The sequence below is a fragment of the Lagenorhynchus albirostris genome, chromosome 10, assembly GCF_949774975.1.
Source record: "Lagenorhynchus albirostris chromosome 10, mLagAlb1.1, whole genome shotgun sequence".
Taxonomy (NCBI): Eukaryota; Metazoa; Chordata; class Mammalia; order Artiodactyla; family Delphinidae; genus Lagenorhynchus; species Lagenorhynchus albirostris.
Genome location: NC_083104.1, coordinates 63636334 through 63646639, shown reverse-complemented (window position 1 = coordinate 63646639; position 10306 = coordinate 63636334). Strand labels below are relative to the sequence as shown.

The 10306-nt window shown below is 46.1% G+C and overlaps 1 pseudogene; it reads right to left on the bottom strand.

The window, feature by feature from the left end:
* Positions 1 to 1808: 1808 nt before the first annotated feature.
* Positions 1809 to 3619, bottom strand: LOC132528107 (heat shock factor protein 1-like; annotated as a pseudogene).
* Positions 3620 to 10306: the final 6687 nt, after the last annotated feature.

The following is a 10306-nucleotide window of genomic DNA, read 5'->3' as shown; positions in this document are numbered from 1 at the left end:
TATTTACCTCCAGCCTTTACTTTCCCGAAGTTATTTCTAAATAACAGGCAGCACTCCCCAACATATAAAAATCTCTTTCAAATCAATAAGAAAAGTATTGACAACCAATAGAAAATGAGCAAAGACATAGATTATTTATAGGAAAGGAAATTCAAATAGATTTTCAACCACTTGACTGAAAGAAATACACTTAATTTCACTAACTTTTAAAAGTAAATTAAAATAACAATGACACACTATTTCTTGCCCATCATATAGATATAGAAGTTTGATAACACTCTCATTTGGCAGGGGCCAGGGAACGAAATTAGTACTGTCCACACGTTGATGGGAGGGTACACCGGTGCAACCTCTACAGACAGCAATTTTATAATATCTACTGAAGTTAAATATTTACATATTCTTTAATCTAGTGATTCTCCTTCAAAGAATATACATCTACACTGGACATTTTTGAGAATCTAAGGGAGCACTGTTACAAGTAAGGACTACCCCAGACACCTGCAGGTATGGTCACTCTGACTGTGAATTACATACAAGGTTATTCATTGCAGCACTGTGTGTATTGGTAGAATAGTGGAAATAACTCAATTATTCATCAATAGATGAATGTTTACATAAAAGTACCATTATCCCTACAATAGAATGTAACACAATGGTTAAAAAGGAGGCAACTCTTGTAAATACTGATTTCAAGATATGAAGTGTAAAAAAGCAAGGCAGGGAACAATGAATATGATATACTACTGTTTACGTATTTTTATAGAATATATGCAAATACATGCTTGTATATGAAGACACTGTCTCTGGAAGCTAGCAGATTCAGGTTTGAGGGACTCTGAAACTTGTACAATTCTGGTGGCCCTTTTTAAGAAAAAGAATACAAAAAGTACAAATACAAAATTCGGTATAAGGCCTGGGAAGGGGCCTAAGCAAGCAAAGGACGCTGATGCAGAAGCGTAGTTGGCTTCACAGTAAATTGCCTCTATCTGGAAAGATGCAGGAGAAACCAGTAAAAGAGTCTGGCTCCTGAGAGGTGAACTGGGTGGCTGCAGGACACGAGAAAACAAGCGATGCACCTTTCTCCCTGTGGGATTTTGCAGTATGTTACCTATTCAATAGGAAGAATTCCTTTGTAAATTAATTGCAGTGTCAAACCAATACAATTCCTAAATAACCAGAACAAAGAGTAATTTCTCAGAGAAAGATACATTTCTTTCTTTAGAGACCCCCTTCATTTTCAAGACACAAAAAGAAGATACATACCATTTTTGGTTAGTCGAGCTAAGGATAATAATGCCAACTGTTGTTTTTTAAATACCAGTAGCTTCTTTCCCTCATAAGAAGAAAAGTCTGGATCTTAAAATGGGCCTTAAGGTTTTATTTCTCATATACTGTTGATCATCTTACAGCACCTCCTTGCTGATGTTTCACAGCATCCTGTTCTTCTTTCAGAGACACTCTAGCTTATCTATGAGGAAGTTTATTATAGTTTATGTCACATTCCCCTCTTCTCTCTGCCTCTGTTTGCTCTGTATTTTGTTGTTGTTTGTTTTTTGCCACAGACAGAGCCCGTTGTTCTTAGATCTCTGCCTGTCTTGTCCGTCTGTCCATCCACCCGTCCGTTCTCGTATGTATCTGTATATCTCTATGGAAAGGGAAAGGGGGTTTCTCATGTAAAAATCCAAAATATAGTTCTATGAACACCCGTGTACTAATCAGTCCAAGTGTGGCTATGAAGCCCCAAGCAAGCCTTGGCACACGGGGCCGGACCCTTGGTCTGGGGGGCCACGCCAAGACCCAGGCCTCTAGGACACAGTGGGGTCCCTTGCTTTGGGGGGCTCAGAGCCCATCAGCAGGGAGATGGTGGGGTCATCAGCGTGGTTGTCCTCCTGTGAGAAGCAGGAGCCCTCCCCCAGCTCTAAGAGCACCGGCAGGGCTTCCCTGGTGGCGCAGTGGTTGAGAGTCCGCCTGCCGATGCAGGGAACACGGGTTCGTGCCCCGGTCCGGGAAGATCCCACGAGCCGCGGAGCAGCTGAGCCCGTGAGCCATGGCCGCTGAGCCTGCGCGTCCGGAGCCTGTGCTCCGCAACGGGAGAGGCCACAACAGTGAGAGGCCCGCGTACCACAAAAAAAAAAAAAAAAAGAGCACCGGCAGACCACTGCCCTGCACGTCCACGGAGCCCGGGTCCAGCAGGAGCTGCTTCCCCAAGTCAGGGCTGCTGCTCTCTGCCTCGCGAGGCCTGGGGGTCTCGCGGGCCAGGCTGCTGTCAAGGTCAGGCAGACTCCTGTCGGGCAATGTCACCGAGGGGCCGAACAGGTCCGGCAGGGCACTGGTGTCCACGCTGAAGCCGTGGCTAGTCGGCTTGGTCTGCAGGTCGCCCAGGTTGGAGTCCATGGCGTCCAAGTGGTCCCTGAGCTCGGTCCCCTGGCTGGACTCAAACACGCAGAGAGGAGGAGGGGCAGGGGAAGAAGCGGGCGACCCCAGACATCTGTGGAGCGCGAGTCAAATTGTCCAGGCGGGCTATGCTGAGGCACTTCTGGGAGGGATGGGGTGTGGGGCCGAGGCGGGCAGGGGCGAGAGGGGTCACCCCCTTCCGCCCCAGCGTCTGTGAAGGGTGTGGCCGAGGCAGCCGGCGCAGGCTCTCCCACAGGATGGAGTCAATGAGGGTGGTTGGGGACAGGGGCGTATCCACCATGGTGGACGGGTGCCCGGGACCAGCATCCTCTGCCCGGGGGCTCCGAGGTGGGCTGGGGGGCTCCTTCTTGACTCGAACCAGGGTCCTACTGGACAGGGGCCTCTAGTCGTCTATGTTCCTGCCTGGAGAGGCCAAGGGACTACTGGGGTAGCTCAGTGATGTCAGAGACGAAGGGTCCCGAGCCGGCAACAGCATCTGGGGAACAGAAGCTGCGGCCGCTGTAGGCCATGCTGGAGCCGAGTAGGGGCCCGGGCCGTGGATGTGCTCCAGGGAGTACCGGGCATGGAATAGCTGTCGTACAGCATCAGGGGGATCTTTCTCTTCACCCCCCGGATCTAGTTCCACTGCACCAGCGAGATGAGGAACTGGATGAGCTTGTTGACGACTTTCTGCTGCCGGGCGTGCTTCTGCTGCAGGCCACCCACCTTCCGCCACAGGGCCTCGTTCTCTTGCTTCACGGTCAGCAGTTTGGAATCCATGCTCTCCTGCTTCCCCTTCATCTGCTGCACGTCGGTCAGCAGCTTGGTGACCCTGTCCTGGGGAATCTTTATGTCCTCGCTCCACAGAGTGGACACGCTGGTCACTTTCCTCTTGACCAGGGGCTGCTCCTGGCCGCGCAGGAAGCACAGGTGCTGGAACTTGGTGCCGTCCCCCTCTGGCTTGACCAGGCTGCCCTGCTCAATGCGGACCACCTTCCGGAAGCCACACATGAGCTGCCCCACGAAGCTGGCCGTGCTGCTGTGCTTGGAGGACTTAGGTGGCACCTCCTTGGCAGACGGGCCCTGGTTGAGCACGTGGACGCTGTTCCTGCTCGGGCTCCAGAACGTCCGTGTCTTGGTTGCTCACGAAGGTCCACAACTTGGTCAGGAAGACCCGGACGTTGCTGGGCTCTGCCGTGCCCAGGCACACGGGCAGATCCATCCCGGGCAAGGCGGGAGAGGCGGAGGGAGTGACCACGAGGAGAGACCACGGGCCGGCCGCCACCGCGGGCCGCCCGGATGTGAACCGGCCCGGGGCCTGCGGCCCACATGGCCGCCGCCATCTTGCGACGGGCGAGCTCCCGCCGGCGCCGCCCACCGGCTTCTTTTTAACTTTTTATTTTGATTTTTTGTTCATGTCCAAAGTCTCCCTCAAATACAGTATACAGTCCTGAACTGAGCACTCCTATTTAAAAGCAAGACACCCACAAGCTGGTGGGCCACTCTGGAACCTAGGTGGGAACTAGTGGCCTTGAGGTAATTGAGTGGTAATCCAGACTTAAATTTTTGAAGCACGGAAATTCCCTGGCAGGACAGTGGTTAGGACTCCGCGCTTTCCTGCACGCAGAATGGCAAATTTTTTGAATCACATTCAAACGTCAGTACCTGTGGGTATTTTTTTTTGAGGGAGTCAGTTGCCTCCTGGGGGGTGAGAGTGGATTGTCAGTCTTCTGGGAACCAAATGGGGAAAGGGGGCTGGTGGTTCACTGCTTGGGATATAGGTCTTCACTAAAGGCCCCTGTGTTCAGAATGGAGCCTGCTCTCTGCTCATTTGGGCTTGGTGTCCCCCAGGCCAGAATCTGTCTGGTTTGGCCTTTCCCCAGTCTTCTCTCAGCATGATGGGCTGGCCTGGGAGTTGCCTGGTTACCAGCTGTGGGGGGAATTAACTGCAGGTATCTCAGCTTCTTCAAAAACTTTTAATCCATCCTCTCCTTGCACCTCTGCTTTCACGGGAAACTAGAGCTGTGAAATTCCTACATCTTCCCGAAGTTGTGCCTCAGGAATTGCTTCTTGTTGCCCACAGCTCCTGCTCTCACCCTTAGGTATTGCTTTTTCGGATTGACAAGGTCAGTAATCACTCTTCTCTCAGCTCCACCAGCTTTCCAGTTAAGATGTTGTCTTCTCCTGTCTGATATTGTCTCTTCCCCTGTTCTCTTTGTGCCTTTCTTATCCCATTTCAGGGAGGTTTGCGGCATGAGGTGAGAGGAACTTGAACTTGAATTCTCAAGATTTAACCAAAAGAGCTTAAAATTTCTTTCAAGTTCAAAGAAATGAAGCACAAATTTGTCCTTGGATCAAGATATATCTTTGTTTGGGGATGAACTACTTCTGTAAACCTTTTGTTTAGCATTGGTTTTTTCATCAATTGATTCAAAAATATTTCCAAGTGTCCAGTATACTGCACAGACTGGACAAGACAGTGTTGGTTGCCAGCCTCATAGAGCTTTGATTCCAGTTTCTTTTTTTTTTTTTTTTTTTTTTTTTTTTTGCGGTACGCGGGCCTCTCACTGTTGTGGCCTCTCCCATTGCGGAGCACAGGCTCCGGATGCGCAGGCTCAGCTGCCATGGCTCACGGGCCCAGCCGCCCCACGGCATGTGGGATCTTCCCAGACCGGGGCACGAACCCGTGTCCCCTGCATCGGCAGGCGGACTCTCAACCTCTGCGCCACCAGGGAAGCCTATGATTCCAGTTTTGAGAAAGGAGACCCACAGATAAAGAAGAGAAGACAATATGTGTGTATATATATATATATATATATATATATATATATATATATAATAAACTGCAGTAAACATTATAATGAAAACCAATAAAAGGGATAAAGAATAATCCTATTGTCCTCCTCCAAATAAGAATTGTTAGTATTGGCTTTTCCCATCCCCCACCTCCCACTCATTTTTCACAACCCACTCCAGTTGGGCTTCTGCCTCTTACTCTCCTAAATCCCCCAATGACTTGGATGTAACTAAATACAATAAATTTCCAGACCTCCTCTTACTTGATTTCCCCAGCACCAGATAAGTGGACTTCCACTTTCTTGGGACACTTTCCTTGGTCTCCAAGACCCAACACTTTCTAATATCCACCTCTGTGATCACTCTTGACCTCCATTGCCTTCTTTATCCTGATGATCTTGGAGAAGCAGCAGCAGTGAGTGGTGGCTTGAAGCAAGATCTTAGTTCCCTGCCCAGGAATTGAACCTGGGTAGCCTGGATGAAAACCAGGAATCCTAGCCACTAGACCAGCAAGGGCTGGAGACTAGAAGTAAATTTTCTGTGGCTCTTGCCTCCACTGAAAAATGCATTTCTCAGGGAGACAAAAACTGTAAAAACAGGTATGAAGTTTATTATTAGAGACACAGCACAACAAGTGGGAGAGCACACAGAGAAACAGTTTGTTTAGTGAAGACAGAAGCAAGGCAGAGATAACACACCCAGAGAGAAAGGGTGTGGGCGTTCTCCCTAATGAGGAGGAGTAAAGAGTTGGTTAAATCGTTTATACAGCATGGCTCTTCCCAGCCTTTGTTTACCTTTGGCCAATTATCTGGTTTCTTTTTCCACACCTGACCTGTCATAGGACCCTCCCCAACTTGCATGCACAACTTTTTTCCAAGATGGATTCCAGCCCAGAGGCCTATGGGGGCCCTTGGCATCACCTATTCTGGGGTGGTGACCCCTTCTTTTTGACCCCCAAGGAGCCTTTCTGTGCATGTACGGTGTCTCCTTTGCCCCAAAGATGGGAAATATAGGACCTCTTGATCTTTTACTCAAACAGGGTTTAGCCCCTCTCTGTTCCTGCCATGACTGTTATCTTAAAGTGTAGGCACCCTGTTTCTGTTGTTATTCCTATTTCGAAGTGCAAACAGGAGGCTGGTTGTAAATATCTATCCTGGAGCCCACCTATCTCCTGTTTCAGGAAATGCAAACAGGAGGCCTGTTGTAAATGCCTAGCCTGGAGCCCATCTACTTCCTGCCCCACTGACATTAAATATTGGAGCTGTCCAAAGCTGGAACCCCCTTCTCTTCTCATTTTGCTACTCTGGGAGAGTTCATCCTTAAGAACTGGAAATTTTAGGACTCATCTTCCTGTCTGGACTTCACCAATAATCCTGATGTTACCTTGCATACAGCCTTGACTCCTTTGCTCCTTCATCCTTTCCCAGCACTCTTGGCAAAGTCCTAATTCTCTGCCAACTCTGCCATTGCATGCACGTGGCTGAACATATCTGGAGGGAAAGGAAAACACATACCATGCTGACTGGTCTCATTTTGAATTTTTGGTTAAGTCTCAAGTACACCTTGTGCTGGCTGACAATCATACTACATGTCCCTAGTCCAGTGGTCTTCACCCTGGAGTGTGCAGACTCCAAGGAATACACAAAGTCCTACAAGGGACAGGAGGACATGGCCAGTTATGAATGTATCCATTTTCACATTCTCTATTTCTGTATATCTTTTTCCTAAAACTGATTTACCTGTGAACTTTTGTGCATATTTTCATTTCTCTCCTCCTCTTTTGCCATTGCCCATTTGCCATTCTCCCAAGATGGGGAAATATAAAAACATCTGAGTTGCTAAACTAAAGTACAATTTGAAATTTTTTTTTTTTTTCGGTATGCGGGCCTCTCACTGTTGTGGCCTCTCCCGTTGCGGAGCACAGGCTCCGGACGCGCAGGCTCAGCGGCCATGGCTCACGGGCCCAGCCGCTCCACGGCATGTGGGATCTTCCCAGACTGGGGCACGAACCCATGTCCCCTGCGTCGGCAGGCGGACTCTCAACCACTGCGCCACCAGGGAAGCCCAATTTGAAATATTTGAAATATTGTTTTTGAAAGTAAATGACTCTAATAATTGAGTAATGAATCCTTTAGCAAGTCAGGTGGTTTTCAATTCGTTGCTTTCAACAAAATTAATAGAGAATCTAATTGAGTTTTCAGCTTGAATATCATTAAAATACATTTAATGATGGCTTATTATGGGATTTTTGGCATATAATTCAGAAGGAGTTCAAAGAAGTGAGTGTCATTGCTATAATAAAATTATTTCCATTCCCATTTACTTATTTATGTGAACAAGAACTCTCAGCTTTTATTCTGATGAAAAGAAAAATAGATAGAGAATTGTTACTGAAGGTTGTCTCATTCCAGCTATGCTATTCTTACGATTGTTACATGTAACTATGTTACATGAACTGTTACCTAAAGCAAGCCCAGGTGCCTGAGGCACAGTGAGGCCAAACAATACCAGAACTTGTTGTTTTCAGAGTCTGGAGTAGAGAAAGGTTTATTGCAGGGCCAGGCAAAGGGCTTTTTCATGACTTAAAAAGCCCAAACTCCCCAAAGGCTTTCAAGCAAAGCCTTTTTCTTTTTCTTTTTTTCTTTTTGGCCACACTGTAGGGCTTGCGGGATCTTAGTTCACTGACCAGGTATTGAACCTGTGCCCCATATAGTGGAAGCAAGTGTGGAGTCTTTACCACTGGACTGCCAGGGAAGTCCAGTAAAGCCCTTTTAAAGGCAAGATGAGGGAGTGGCGTGGTTAGTTGTTGCAAACTTCTTGGTGTGGGATCGTTTGTTCTTGCAGCTGTCCAGGTAGGTCAGTTCACAGGTCATGATGTTCCTCTAAACCTCCAACAAGACAAATGTTATTCTGTGTTCAGGTCAGGTCAAGGTCAGTCTATCCTGTATACTTGAAGCTATAGGCAACATTCTTTTACAAAATGTGCAGAGCCAGCATGACTAAGCACAGGCAACAGAGCATAAAGATTAAAGTAAAAGGAGGACTTACCTGGTGGCGCACTGGTTAAGAAGCCGCCTGCCAATGCAGGGGACACAGGTTCGAACCCTGGTCCTGGAAGATCCCACATTCTGTGGAGCAACTAAGCCCATGCACCACAACTACTGGGCCTGTGCTCTAGAGCCCCAGAGCCACAACTACTGAGCCTGCATGCTGCAACGACTGAAGCCCATGCTCCTAGAGCTCGTGCTCCGCAACAAGAGAAGCCACCGCTCACCACAATTAGAGAAAGCCTGCGCGCAGCAACAGAGACCCACCGCAGCCAAAAATAAATAAATAAATAAATAAATAAATAAATAAATAAATAAAAAATTTAAAATAAAATAAAAGGAACAGATCTAATATGGAGTCAGATTTGTTCTTCCTTAATACAGAACTAGCTAAAAACCCATTAAAAGACATATTGTAAATAAAATTTTATGTTTATTGATAGCTATCAAAATGTATATTTATGTGATTTTGATCAATTTGCTTTGTTGCTAATAGTTCAATCCAAAAGAAAAGTTTAAACATTTAGAGTATTATGGTTAAAAGAAATTAAAAAGAACTAATTTTAAAAAATATATTTTGTTACAGAGAAATATAGAAAGATCAATACAAGACTTTCACATATAAAATACATTAAGAAAAAATTATGTAGTGGAAGTGAATGAAATATAAATTCAAGGAAAAAGTAAATAATGTAAAATGTCCAGCTGTTGAAGAAGAGTTTATTCATATGTTCTATCTGGTTTTTTTTTAAAGATTTTATTTTTGGATGTGGACCATCCATTTTTTTTTAAAGTCTTTATTGAATTTTTTACAGTATTGCTTCTGTTTTATGTTTTTTTGTTTTTTTGGCCTGAGGCATGTGAGATCCTAGCTCTCCGATCAGGAATTGAACCTGTAACCTTGCATTGGAAGGCGAAGTCTCAACAACTAGACCACCTGAGAAGTCCCTATTCATATGTTTTTCAAAAGGATGATGCTGAATATCAAAAAGCTATGGCATTGGGACTTCACTGGCGGTCCAGTGGTTAAGATTCTGCTCTTCCACTGCAAGGGGCACGGGTTCAATCTCTGGTTGGGGAACTAAGATCCCACATGCCTCACGGCATAGCCAAAAAAAAAAAGCTATGGCATTTAGGTTCTATTGGTTACATTTAAAACAGTAATATAAACAGTCTTATTTTTAAATGTTGATATTTATAAGATACTAAAATTTTTACACTGTTTGTAGTTATTTAAATTTACAAGGAAAAAATTAGATATGAAGTAAAAGCCATGCAGGAGGTCACATAGTTTTCCAAAATGTTTTTAGGGAACATGCAAGCAAAAAAATTGAAGACTAATGAACTAGTCCTGGTACTGTTAGTACACCCAGGCAAGAATGGACTCTGCCTTGAGCCCACGTTTAAGAGGACACCTCGTGTCAACACACACAAACAATTTTGAAGGGACATAGGGGTATCTCTGTTACTAAGGATCTGACACTTAATTCTGGCTCAGTGTATTAATTATCTCTTGTTATATAAAATTACCCCCAAACTAGTAGCTCAAAACGACACACATTATTTCATGATTTCTGTCAGTCAGAAACCTGGGAGAAGCTTAGCTGGATCCTCTGCTTCAGGGTCTCCAATGAAGCTGCAATCAGGGTGTTGCCAGTGGTCTCCTCTGAAGGCTCCGTTGGGGAAAGACCTGATTCTAATCTTGCTCCATGGATCGCTGGCAGGATTCAGTTCCTTAAAGTTTGTTGGACTGAAGGTATCAGTCTCTTTTTGGCTATTTCCCAGAGGCCACCCTCAGTTTCTTGCCACGTGGGCCGCTCCAAAGTGGCAGCTTGCTTCTTCAAAGCCAGCAATAGAGTGCCTACAAGACAAAAGTCATGAATTTTAATCTCAGAATTGACATCCTGTCACTCTTTGCCAAATTTTATTCAATAGAAGCAAGTCACTAGGGGACTTCTCTGGTGGCGCAGTGGTTAAGAATCTGCCTGCCAATGCAGGGGACACGGGTTCAAGCCCTGGTCTGAGAAGATCCCACATGCTGTGGAGCAACTAAGCCTGTGCGCCAC